Raw genomic sequence first — 13,300 nt, 5'->3', positions numbered from 1 at the left:
ACCTGTAATGAGGTCTGGTGCCCTCTTCTGGCCTGCAGGCATACACACAGACAATTGTGTACATAATAAAGTAAATAAATACATTTTTTAAAAAATGAATATTCCTAACATTTTGGAGGTTCCCGCCAAGCTAGGCCAGGCCCTTTCCACTTCGCAGGCCATGTGTTGGAAGGCCCCTACTCTATAGTTTGAGCTCTCTACACCACGCTGACAAATGGCTTCTGGGCCACAGCGGCGTCTTGATGAGTCCCTTTTCTTATCGATGCTATAGAGTTCTAGGGGACCCATTCATACTTATTTTTGTCGTTTTCGGATTCCCGCTGAAGTCATGAACTCACACCGGGAAGTCAAGTCAGGTGGCAGTCAATCCCGTGGGATCAGGCTTGGCTGAGTTGGAGATCTGTCTGTCCTGGGACACCAGGCATCCAATATACAGTTGAGGACATGCTAAAATGGACTTAGGCCACGTGGTTGGGCATAGACTAAAATGGACACTTACAGTTCAAAGCCAGGTCTGTTGTTGCCCCTATGAGCCTCTTACAAAGATCTTTTTAAATTGAGCTTGTCTGATACAAATAAACAGAGCTTACATATATATGTCCATGATTTTTGGCCTCTGCACTCTTGCCCCCCCTCCCCCACTTAGTAGCCAGTGTCTCTCAGCACCACAGTGCCAGAGGCACTGGCCCCTCTCCAACTCCCTGAAACCCACACTTCCCAACCCCTCCCATGGAGCAACATTCTTTCCCCCTCCCTTTCCCAATTCAGAGGTTCAAGGTCAATTTCAACCTTCCCCTCCCCCTCCCACCTCTCTGCACTCCTGGATCCCTTATGCACACTGGGCTAGTCTCTCCCCTGTTCCCTTTTCTCTTCCAAATCTATCAGGTAGAAAAGTAGCTGCTTGGGCTGGAGAGATGGCTCAGTGGTTAAGAGCATTGCCTGCTCTTCCAAAGGTCCTGAGTTCAATTCCCAGCAACCACATGGTAGCTCACAACCATCTGAAATGAGATTTGATGCCCTCTTCTGGCCTGCAGGCAGACACACAGAATATTGTATACATAATAAATAAATAAATAAATATTTAAAAAAAAGAAAAGTAGCTGCTTTCCTTTTCTACTAATAATTCTGCTTCCTCAGTCAGAACCAGATATTAGGGAAAAAAAGTTGAGGATGGTCCCCAAACTCCTATATGGGAATTAGTGAAAATGGCCTTTAAAGTTTTTAATGCCTGAGAAGAATCAGCTGAGTCTTCCCGACAGACAAAGCTACAACAATCTACAGGCCCAGGCCTTAGCAACTGCCCTATGGTCACAGGAAGGGGGATAAGGGAAAAATAGCTGCCTACCAATAAAAATTGAAGAATCCAGTAGATTGCTTCTCAGCCTTTTCCCAAAGATCAAGTGAAGAATCTCGTAGTTGTTGATGTCTTCTACAGGCAAGAATTTTTTTCTCATTTCTTCTGTCTTGGCTGTTGAAATGGCTATTTTTGGTAGTCAAACGGACTTCCTCTGGAATTAACTAGTAGACAAAGAATTAATTATACCCGAGAGGGATTTTACTTAAATGTTTTTAAATGGGAAAATCCTCCATTAATCTGCATAGTCTGAGATAATAGGATACATCTTTAGCTGCTTGGTGGCCATGCACACCGTTAACACTGTGACTCAAGAGCCAGAGGCACTGGGATTTTCTGAGTTTGAGACCTGTCTGGCCTACCGAATGATTTCCACACCTACACAGAAAAATCCTGTCTTGAAATCACCAAAACAAGAAAATCTGAATCGAACAAGACTATGATCTAACTTTAACCTTCTCACCTTCTGGTAGCAGCAATTGCATATAAAGTATATTGAAGTAGAAAAGTCTCTTTTTTATCACCTTGCTCTGGCGACCAAACTCATTCCTTTACTAGTACTAGAGACTACTTCTTTGAAATTTTGGTGAATACTTAAAACCAGCTGAGGCATCAAGCCTCGTGGGCTGAAAAACCACTGTGTTCTTCACTTCATCTTTGGGAAAAGGCTGAGAAGCAATCTACTGGATTCTTTAATTGTCATTTATAAGTAGCTATTTTTAGACAACCTGAAACACAGCTTGTGAGACATTCTAATAAGCCCACTTTTTACGTACATGGTGAGATTCATTCTACCTCTCCTGTTCATGTGGAGAATCTTGAATACTGCAGTTGAATATTTTATTCACCTGACCATGGAGGAAGATGTGCTGGCAGACAATAGTGCTCATGAAGACATTCTCTACATATTCACATTTCCATGAACACTACCCTTTTTATTATTATTCATTTTCCTGGAGTTTGCTTCGAATTTCAGTAATAAAACCATCATCCAGCCTTCTGATGGGGAAAAGACCTATCATCTTGTTTGAGATCTGGTTCCTGCTTTTCACTTTTCTGTTGTGTGAAATATCTGTGAAAACCATGTAAAAAGTACCTTCAGTTCATCTGACCTCAGCGTGAAGCCACAGCATAAACATCTACTTTTATGACCTTAAAACTCTTTTTAGTTGTTAATATTCTGGGCATTCTTTCTCCTGTGGGACAGGAAATCCCTGCACCCACCTAGCACAGTGCACTGTACAAGCTAGCTAGCCACAGTGTGTCCTGGAGGAAAAAGGGAAAGTTCCTGTGGAGTTCAAGAAGATGGCAGTGTCTACTTTTGGAGCCAGGGAAAGTAATATTGAAATGCATACCTTGGTTAGTCTAGAAAAGATGTTTGACTGGGGTGGAAGAAATGACCAGAAACCTCTGTGCTGTGTCTTTAAGCACACTACAGCTCTGTGGGAGGTGTTCTTGTCACTCAGACCTCACTAGCCAATCAGGCCCTTTGGGTGACCTGCCAGTCAGGAGTAGTGCCGGGTTTTTCAGGACGTCCCATTCAGAACGGACTTTGCAGAGAACCTGGCGCCAGTGGCCTGGTGTGCTGCGGTGAAGTTGCTGTTGCAGGGAGATGATGAACTGAGAGCTTTGGCAATCTGGAAAACCACAACATGGTGAGCGGGGGAAATGCTGTCTCCTGAAGGGGAGGAGCAGAGGGTGAGGGGCGGGAGACAGCATGCTGCGCTCTCCCGGGATCCGTGTGGGAACCTGCCGCCAGATTCGCTGTGTTGTGAAGTCCCATGCGGTCCTGTTAATTTCTAAATCTAGGGACAGAACTCTGAATAACTTGCGCTTTGGGCTTAATCGGCTTAGAGAATTGGGAGCAGGGCGCTGTGTGTAAAAACATCTTTCTTGTCAATTTCAGTATGCCAAACTCGGAGAAGCCTAATTTCTCCAGTATTTTCTCAATATGGACCACTTTGCCTTTAACCTTTACATACAATCTCCATTTGTATTTAACTATGTGGACGGTGTCAAGGCCTGTTGCCTGGGCAAGGAGCCTCCGCTATTGGTGCCGGCGCGCTGGCGCTCAAACTTCTAGCGTCAACTCCCGAGCCCAGGGCGCATTACTCTTCCCTCAGTGCACTGAGCCTCCTCCGCACCCCACTCCACAGGGGAGCTCACTAACGGGAGAGCCATCTTAGCTGTATTAAAACCAAACAAAGGCTTTGGCTCCCTTAGTCGCTGCTCAGGAATAAGCCCAGCTGATGGCTCATCCCTCCTCTTGGGCTGTGTAATCCTGCCCACCTCTGCTCACAGCTAGTTCTCCCTGCTACAGCAGGTAGAGACTGGGGCCAGAGCATGCACGAGAGGGGAATGCTTGCCCCTGAAGTCCCTGTGCTGACTGGAGTCCACCAGCACGGTGCAGGAGGACTCGGGGGAGGAGGGCTTCCTTAAACAGTCCGGGGTGTTCCCTCCCCCTATAGCAGCCAATGCCAAGGTCTTCCCAGCTTTTACAAGCAGGAGTGTCTTCAAGGGCCTTCCTCTTCCACTTCTGCCCACTGCCTATGTGAAAAAGCTAACATTTCTCAGTGCCACCTAGCCAGGCCTGGTGCTCCCCAATCCTTGGGCTTAGTGTGAGGGCTCAAGAGGAGCCTCCCATGGTGAAGGATGTGGCCTTCCCAAGGAACTAAGTTGATGCTTCCAGATGGCCCACCAATCCTGACCTGAAAAGTTCCCTAGAATGGATTCCTCATGGGGCCTCTGGTGGTTTACTAGCTTTCCTCCCAGCCCACCAGTCAAGTCAGCCATTGATCATTTCCTCCCCAGTCTCTCTTTAGGGGTCTTTGAGAATGTGCCAGTTTGGCACAACTGTGATTCCCTTCATCCACTTCTGTTCCAAGTGGGGCTTCTGGAATCCCATTCAGAGAAAAGCTGCTAGCTTGCTGTGAGTACTGAGGTGGGGTGTGGGAAGCTTGTGCTATACAGCTAGGAGCTCACTGTGGATGGAGCTGAGGCTGGAGCCAGGTCCTGGGAGGATCCCCAATGGGGTTCCCGGAGTGGGGGAGGGTCTCCTTTCCAAAGAGAAGGCTTGTTCTCCCTGGAAACTAAGGTGCTAGGGACTGAATGGCAGCCTCCCCTCTGCAGGTGCCATGTGAAGCCTTGTGCCAAAGATCTGTGGCCCTTGCCCAGGGGAAGTAGCCTGTGCTAGTGCCAGGGTCACGGAACTAAGTCCTCCTGTAGAGGCACACATGCCAGCGGGGGTCCAAGCTGGTGCTAATTCCTCCCCACAGGACCCAGTAAGCCTGGGAACCTGCAGTAGGCTGTTTTACTGGGGTCAGAAAGCAAATGTCCCGTAAAGAGCCTGGACCTCTTCATTTTGACAGCAGGGCTAGAGATTTATTTTGCATCGTTAAGTGACTTGTTGGGCACAAAAACCTTACATAAGAGTAGAAATATATGTACAGTATGTTTTTATCAAAAATAACCTTGAATTTGCATAAATATACAAAAATATGTTAAAGAAGATTAGAAATATATACAGTATAACAAAAATATTCTCAAACATGTATTAATATACTAAAACCTATCATAATGTAAAATATTTAATAAAAATAGTTGGTTTTGATTTAAAGCCAATTTAGTAATCCATCATTTATCCTATAATTTCTATACCTTCCCTTTTTCTTCTCAGAACAAGATAACTGAATATAATCTTCTTCGTTTATATTTTTTACCGTAACCCGTAGTAACCTGTTACCACCGCCACCTCAATGATGACATAAATCATGACCTAATGGATGACCAAACAGCTTACCCCAACACTTGGGAATATGGGAACCATGCTTTTGAAATTATTTTTTGTTGTCTGTGGGCAATGGTATCTATCTATAAGGGTCCCTGAAATAAACCTAAGATAATTTCAATTCATGGGAGAATTGCCTGTATTATCTCTTGTCCAGTCTTTGTGTAATGGGAAAGTGGAGGAATTATCTCAAGTTCTGGCTAGTATAGTGCATGAGGACCATCTTAGATAGTAATCTTGGAAATTTCCTGAATAATTCATAGCCCAAAGTTGACCTTTGGGGGGGGGGGAGCAGACAGTTTAGTGGCATTACCACACTCTAGGAGGAATCAATGGTGTGGGGCCCCAAGATTTTAATGGTCACTGTTAAGAATGATCGTGGTTTACTATAGAAAACCTTTTAAGTGCTGTATGTAGTAAAGCTCAAAGAGGTTAAAAGAGCATAGTTTATTATTTACATACAGAATTCAAAAACTTAATTGTTAGTTACTTGCTAGTAGAGATTTAGACCCAAAATCATGAATAGGAATTAAGAAGAACCCCTTTTTTAAAAATTAGTTTTTAGGTGTTGTGCAAATTGATCTTATTTATAAACCCTGTAGTCAGAGAGTAGGGCTGAAAGCTGAAAGATCAGAGAAGCACAGCATCCAGCCCCTAGTTCTTAGCTCTATAAAATTCCCAGTCCAATGTGGGAGCCCACGTGTGACTCAGTTTCCATCTGGAATCATTTCAGACTTAAAAAAGCCTTTGAGTTCAAGCATGCCTGCTGTGCTTCTTCCAGTAACCTTGAGGGCTGTGAGTAACATCTGCGTTTCTCAACAGAAAAAGCATTTTGCCCAGCTGAAAGAGCTCATTTTTTTTTTCTTTTAAGATTGTGCTAGTGTAGGCCATCCAGAGGCACTTTTTGTTAGTGATTAGAAGCTGCTTAGCTGAATCAGATAATGCACAGGTTTGAGCTGCCTCCAAGCACAGTGCAGGGAGGTGGGGAGCTGACTGTACTGCTTTTGATCTGCCTTTTGACTGTGTTTAGTGTATATGCTGGCTGAGAAATAAACTCGGGCTGTTTCCTACTGACCTTTCATCCTCTCAATCTAACCTATGAGTCTGTCTTCATTTCTCTTAATCTAATTTATCCTCAGCCTCAGCCTCCCCTCCATGGGAACCCCCATATACATGGAACAACAAGTTAAATAAAGACTAGGCAGAATCCATATCAAGCCTGAATATAAAAACCCCGTATGAGGAAAGGGGTCTCAAGAACTATCAAATGAGTTAAAGTACACCCCACATATACACACCCAGTATTACAGGTCCCACAAAACACCAAAGTATGTACTGATAATGTATATGCAAAGCTTTTAGCACAGGCCCCTATAAGATCACGAGTCTCTGTGAGCACTAATAACTCCAGCTTAGTTGATTCTGTGGGCTGTGTTAACCTAGTGTCCTCAACCAAGGTGGGAGGTGGTTGCTATGGTACTTCCTCCCCATTGCCAGCAGGGTCTCCTTAGCTCCTCTTATTGTTTGAATGCCCGTGTCTGCTCCTGGTGCTTTCAGTTCCTGGAATAGGCCAGTCTGATAACAATTGGCTGAGGCACCATTCTATGAGAATAGCAGAATATCATGAAAAATCATTTCTTGGACTTTTTTCCTATCTTGTTTGGCTCTATCATAGACCTGTAGTGTAGTGAGCTCAGGTCTTGGACATCCAATTAGTATGGGCATTGTCTCCCTCTAATGGAATGGGCCTGAAGTTTCACGAGTTATTTGTTGTTTACTCCTACAAATTCTAAGAACAAGTAACTCAATATATCTTGCAAGCAGGACGAGTTGTAGATTGAAGATACTGTTGCTGGGTTGGTGTCCCAGTCCCAACATAGAAAACTTTGCCTGCTTAGAGAAGGCTCCACAGGCTTCTTATTCCCCTTTCCTACAAGTCCTTGCTAGGGGCATTTTCACACAATCTAATGAGTATTTACTGTACTAGGTACCATACCAACTTCCAAATGTTCTCCAATTCCTGTAGACTTTCTTCATTCTCACTACATCCAACTCTCCTGATCCTGCTTTCTCCTATACCCATCCCCACCTACCCCCATCAATCCAGAAGAAGACCTATTCTAGTTTCCCTTTTGAGGGAGATCCATGTATCCCCGCTTGAGCCTTTGTTGTTAACTAACCTCTCTGTGTCTGTGGGTTGTAGCATGATTACCCTTTACAACTAATATTAATGTATAAGGGAGTTCACACCACTGTCATTTGTGTCTGGCTTACCTCACTTAGAATGATTTTTTTTATATTTTTTTGTATATTTTTTGTATATTTTCAGAAGTAATTTGTAATCCCCAATGAGACAAAGTTTGCTCTACTTCTTCAAACATTTTCTCTAATGTATGTACATATGAATCAGCTAATAAAATTCTGTATAATGTTGAAAACCTACCTAACTTGAATATAATTTCAATTGCAATAACATGTACTAACATGCAGTACTTCATATTCTAGCTGATAATAATAACTTTCAAGGACTAGATATTTTCATTACATGTTTAAGTGAGTTGTGTTAGGTAAATATCTTGAGTAAGAATATAAAATTATAGACATTATGTTTTAACAAAAAATAATGTCAAATTAGTATCAAAAGGAAGCATCCATATCTATATCAATGTAAAATACATAAATCAGTAGTTACTTTTTAAAATTAATTTTAATGATCCACCCTTTTATCTTATCAGAATACATATATATGCCCCTTTATTCTTTTTAGATCATGAAGGCGTAAGTCACAAACAATGCCACACCAGTTTGGAATTATGATTAATAGGGTGGTATTTATTTAAAGGGGAAAAAACTTACAGATCACTGTCCCAGGCAACAGCCCTCTATGCAACCAGGAAGGGAGTCTAGTCACGAGTGGAGTAGGAAGTGGAGAGACGAGAGGGAAGTGGCCGCTTTTTTAAAGGGAGAGAGACCACGCCCCAATGGGCAGGTATCTCAGCAGCTATAGGCTGGAGGAGCAGGAGGACCTCCCGCAACAAGAGCAGATTCAATAATCTACACTTTTATCCTCATTTCATTGGGTGCCTTTTGTAGGTGGATGTATATTTATGAATCTATAGAGTTGGCTTTGGAGTTTGACACTGGCTCTGTCCCTCTATAAATCCAAGCATGTTGTTAAAATAAAAATCAGAGATTCTGTCTCCTGTTAAGAGCCATAATATGGGACAGAAAGAAAAAAAGAATTTAGAATAAAATTTTACTTTTCTTCATATCTAATTTTTGTCTCTGTTGTACATGTCATTGAATATATATGTCTGCATATGTCTATATAAATAAAGTTTAAGTTTTCCGCAATGAACAATGAATTTTCCTGCAGTAATTTTTGAAGTTTCCAGGAACAACAACTCAACCTGTTTGATATTACATCTTGATGATGATAGCACTACTACTAGACCTGTTTTGCCTAGCAGCTCATCAAGATGGCTCCAACTTGTTTAGCTGAAGTGGTGCACTTTTTTACAACGTTCTGGGCAGACCTCCCAATAGGAAGTCAGAATAACCCTACCAAGTACTCAGAGACTATTTGCAATTATACCAGATAGTAATCTTGGAACCTAACCATCATTTTACTTTCATAGGCTCCCATAGAAAGAATATCACCCCCATGACCGCTGGAAGTAATTCTAAAAGATGACATCCCCTCTCCAAACAAAGGTTGTCCTCAGGGTTAGGGACATCATTGAAGGGTTGATAATAATTGGTATAGGGTTGTGGGTTGGAAGGGAAATTTTATAGGCTCAATAATCTCTTTGAAAAAAAAAGGGAAAATTGGATGGCATAATAGAATAGTGTGAGCTTACTCACACTAATAATAGTGAGTAATAGAGTGAATGCTTGTGAGTTATAATTTACAGGCAATTACATTGGTATAGATTGTTGTACATTGATACAATGTTCAATTATATTGAATATTGAATGCATCCATGTTTCTACCTCTGCTTCAAACATTTTTATATATTGAAATATATTTATCATTTTGCAATGTACATTTCTACCTCTGATAAAGATACTTATACATTGTTTACATTTTGAATTCATTGTCCTCATTTGTTGCACAGTTGTTTATTGTATAATATTCTCATATGAAGTCTTAGTCTTTAAATTATATAGGTATTGAGAATTATAGATCAATAGTCATCTATGTTTGTCATACTTATAGTTAGACTAGTCAGGTTTTTTAGATAAGTAGAGATTATATTCTGCATAGATAAATAATCTTCAACCACTTCAAAGAGCTGTAGAATATGACATTTAAATAACTTAGGGTACTGTTGAAGTGAGACACAATTGCTCCTGGTAGCACGGATCTATTCCCCAGAGAATGTTGAGCACCAGTCATTTTACTTGGAGCTTGTTTTCTTCTTGGCAAAACTGGCCTTTAGGCAAAGACATGTTCATATCTCAACTACTGACAAAATACATGATATCCAAAAATGGATAAGCAGGACTGTTAAATCTTGCCAAGACAGGATAAGATGATTCTTAAAAATTTCCTACCTCCTTAAGTGGTCAGTCAGTTATTCTAGGTCTTTGCCAAAGTTGGTTGCTTCAACATTGCAAATGAGACTTTGGATGATTGCCCAGGGAGCCAGTTGTCTCTGTAATTTGTTGCACATTTTGAAAGTTGCTAGATTGCACTTCTTGCTTACTCAAGTAATATTATTTCCCTTCTTGGATCTTTGATGGGGTTAAAGACTAGATAGTTGAAGTTACTTTCCTCTCATGACTTGGCCAAGTTATTATACAAGACATAAACTAGTTAGGATAGGATAATTAATGAATATATTGTTCTTATTTATTGTATATAATTGTGTATTGGGCTTAGAACTCTCTTATTTAAACAAAAGGAGAATGTGCTGTAGGAAGTTTTACATCCAGTGGTTTCCTGACCACTGGGGCGTGGCCTCTTATACTATATATGCCAGTATAGAGCATGAGTCCAGCCTCTTTTCTGGCTGCATGATTCAGTTTCTGAACTCAGTTCAAGCATAGGATTCTGATTTGTGAGTCTATCCCTAATAAATAAACATCTATTTCTCATTTCTGAGCTAGTATTGCATTTCTTCTAAGAGTCCTTTAAGGATCATTAAATGTGAAGCTTTGATGTGATGAAATGATTTCTTTCAGTTGTTGACCATGGACCAGTAGTGACTGGGTTCAGAATGTCCTTGATTGAATGAACAACCCCCCAGAAAACATCATGTGTTTGAAGAACTTTCTCTCTTTATTGGTTTTATTTCAATTTTCTGTGGATCTTTAGTAGGAGAAGCCTTTCTAGATGAAATTCCTCATTGTATGCTATGAGTTTCAATACCCTAAAGTAATTTCCTGACATTTATATACTGTGTTGTGCTTGACATTAATCAGCCAACTTCCTACTTATACTGAAATGCTATTACCATCATTATAGGTTCGATCTCTAAATCACATAAGAAAGAGCAGAAACAGTTGTTATTCAGTGCACAAGAGTTTGGTAACCTGCTGTTTTAATTGTTTTTTTTTTTTTTTTTTGCTTATCTAAGTAATTGTGTGGCTCTAAATTCCTGAAACTAAAGGGAGGCATCATTCCTGGCTCTATTTGTTCCTATGTTATTGGATGATGGCCTTGGAATGCAGGTATTTTTTATGTCAAGTATATGCTGCTGTGCTGAGCTTCATGCTTATCTTGAATTTTAAAATTTGACAGAGGGGGCTGGAGAGATGGCTCAGAGGTTAAGAGCATTGGCTGCTCTTCCAGAGGTCCTGAGTTCAATTCCCAGCAACCACATGGTGGCTCACAACCATCTGTACTGAGATCTGGCACCCTCCTCTGGCGTGTGGGCATACATGGAGGCAGAATGTTGTATACATAATAAATAAATAAATCTTTAAAAAAAATTTGACAGAGGGTATCTCTCTGATTCCCAGGATGCCATCCCATGGATTGATAGCATTAATACTGCCTGAGTATTTTTAGTTATTAAATTACAGTTGTATGAACATCTTCTTGCTTGTTATGCTTGCTTTGATTTTTTAAATCAATATGACTGTTTTATATGCCTGCATGGATATGTACCATGAGAGTGATCAAAGGATATCAGAAATCCTGACCCTGGAAAAATGGATAGTTGTAATCCCCATGTAAGGACAGGCAAATTTGTCCATCTCCATTCAAGATCAGCAAGAGTGCTGAATTAATCTGCCCTCTCTCCAGGTCTGTGTTGATAATTTACGACCAACATTTATATTTCTACTGTTTTCATCTGTCCACTTGTAACTGTTTTATACAGGAAGTTGTTTTTCTTCAAAATGTTATTGGTATTGCAGTTTATATTAGGATACTTCAGGGTCTGGAAGAAGACTACAGAACTGGAGAGAAAACAACTCTTTGTAGAAACTTCAATAAAAGCCTGTTAGTTTTTCTATCCCATTGTTTGTAACACTGAGGTTTGCAATGGAGACAGAGTCTGTACTGCCACCTCTCCTGGACCTGATTGCATAGACTTGACTGGCATTCAACTCAGAGACAAATATACCCACCTCTGTTTTCTGAGTGTTGTGGTTAAAGGCACAATACACCAATTCACACATTTGTGTATCTTTTTTTCTTTCTATAATGAGTAATTTTTCATACAATTTTCTCATGCATACAATTTACTGTTGATCTTTTTTCTTGTCTCACCCTGTTAATAGATATTGTTCTTATAAGGTGAAATCCCATTCAAAGTGTATAGAAATGACAGAATTGACTCTCCTTTTCAATTTACTTCTAAAGTAACTGACTATATCACAGAATAAGAATGGGGAGCACCAGAATCATACAACTGTACTTTCAAAGAAGTATGCATTTCCAATGATGTCACTGTCATGCTTACATTGTATACATGTGTGGTATATTTTTGAAGGCAGTGACCTATGATGATCTACATATCAACTTCACTCAGGAAGAGTGGGATTTGCTGAGTCCTTCAAGAGAAATCTCTACAAAGATGTGATGCTGGAGACCTACAGGAACCTCACTACTATAGGTAAAAATGAATTTCCTTCATGTTTCAAAATATGGAGACAACCTTTCCTTGCCTTATAATGTTGTTCTGTAATTTGATTTAGAAAGAAGAAAATGAGATGAATAACACAATCATAGTTGTTAGGTGCACTTAAGATAATGAGCTAATTGTTGTACAATATTAAGTAATATAACATACATATTCTGGTACTGTATTTCAGGGTACATTTTGGAGGACTGTAACACTGAAGAACATAGTCAATGTTCTAGAAGACCTGAAAGGTAATTTTCCTGTGCAAGTTTATAACAATGTGCCTCGGATGAGTTTGTAATATGTCCTGGAACAATTAATCAGAAGCAACAGTGTAAATAAGCCCACCTTTAAATGCATTGATGGTTATTAAATTCTCACAAATCCATATTCCTCAATTTCTCATATGTGAATTGCATTTGCAAGGCATTCATTTAAGAAAAAGTCAAGGAAGCAATGACTCAACAGATATCACCATTTGAATCATAGCAATGTGAGAGCTATGTAGTAGATCTGTCAGTCCATTTCTTTCTTGCTACTCATGACAAAAACTGTATACACATTTCAGTGATGAGTGTAGATGCAAACTTTCTCCTAAATCAATAGCTCATGGTAAGACTTGGATTACTCATATACTTTTTGTGACTTGCTAAGTTTAGTGAAAGTGGCAATTAGAGTCAAGGGTCAAGGGGCAGTTGTTGTGGAGAAACCTTAATATCTATACCACAAGTCTATGAGGAACAGCAAGTGAAACCATGAGGATTCAATGTGGAAATCTTTTATTTACTATTCTTCCTTTACTATGTATATCATATGTTCCCCTTGATACAAGCATATGAGAATATGGATATGGAAAGATATAGCATACATCTCATTAAGAACAATTAGAAGATAAACTGTAGTTCCCATGGAGAGTATACTTGTTCAATTAAGTCCAAGTATACAGTAATTGGTTTTCTACCATCATTGTTAATACATAAACAACTTCACATTACAAAAAAGCCCAAAGAGTTCTAAGTCTGCCAATACTTCTTGGTGTCTTAGTTCACTTAGCCAATGTATAATGATTCATAGTAAAATTTA

The sequence above is a fragment of the Microtus oregoni genome, unplaced genomic scaffold (assembly GCF_018167655.1).
Source record: "Microtus oregoni isolate MIOR12 unplaced genomic scaffold, Mior012 000113F_ref0000058, whole genome shotgun sequence".
Taxonomy (NCBI): Eukaryota; Metazoa; Chordata; class Mammalia; order Rodentia; family Cricetidae; genus Microtus; species Microtus oregoni.
Note: the sequence above shows the minus strand (reverse complement) of the source record.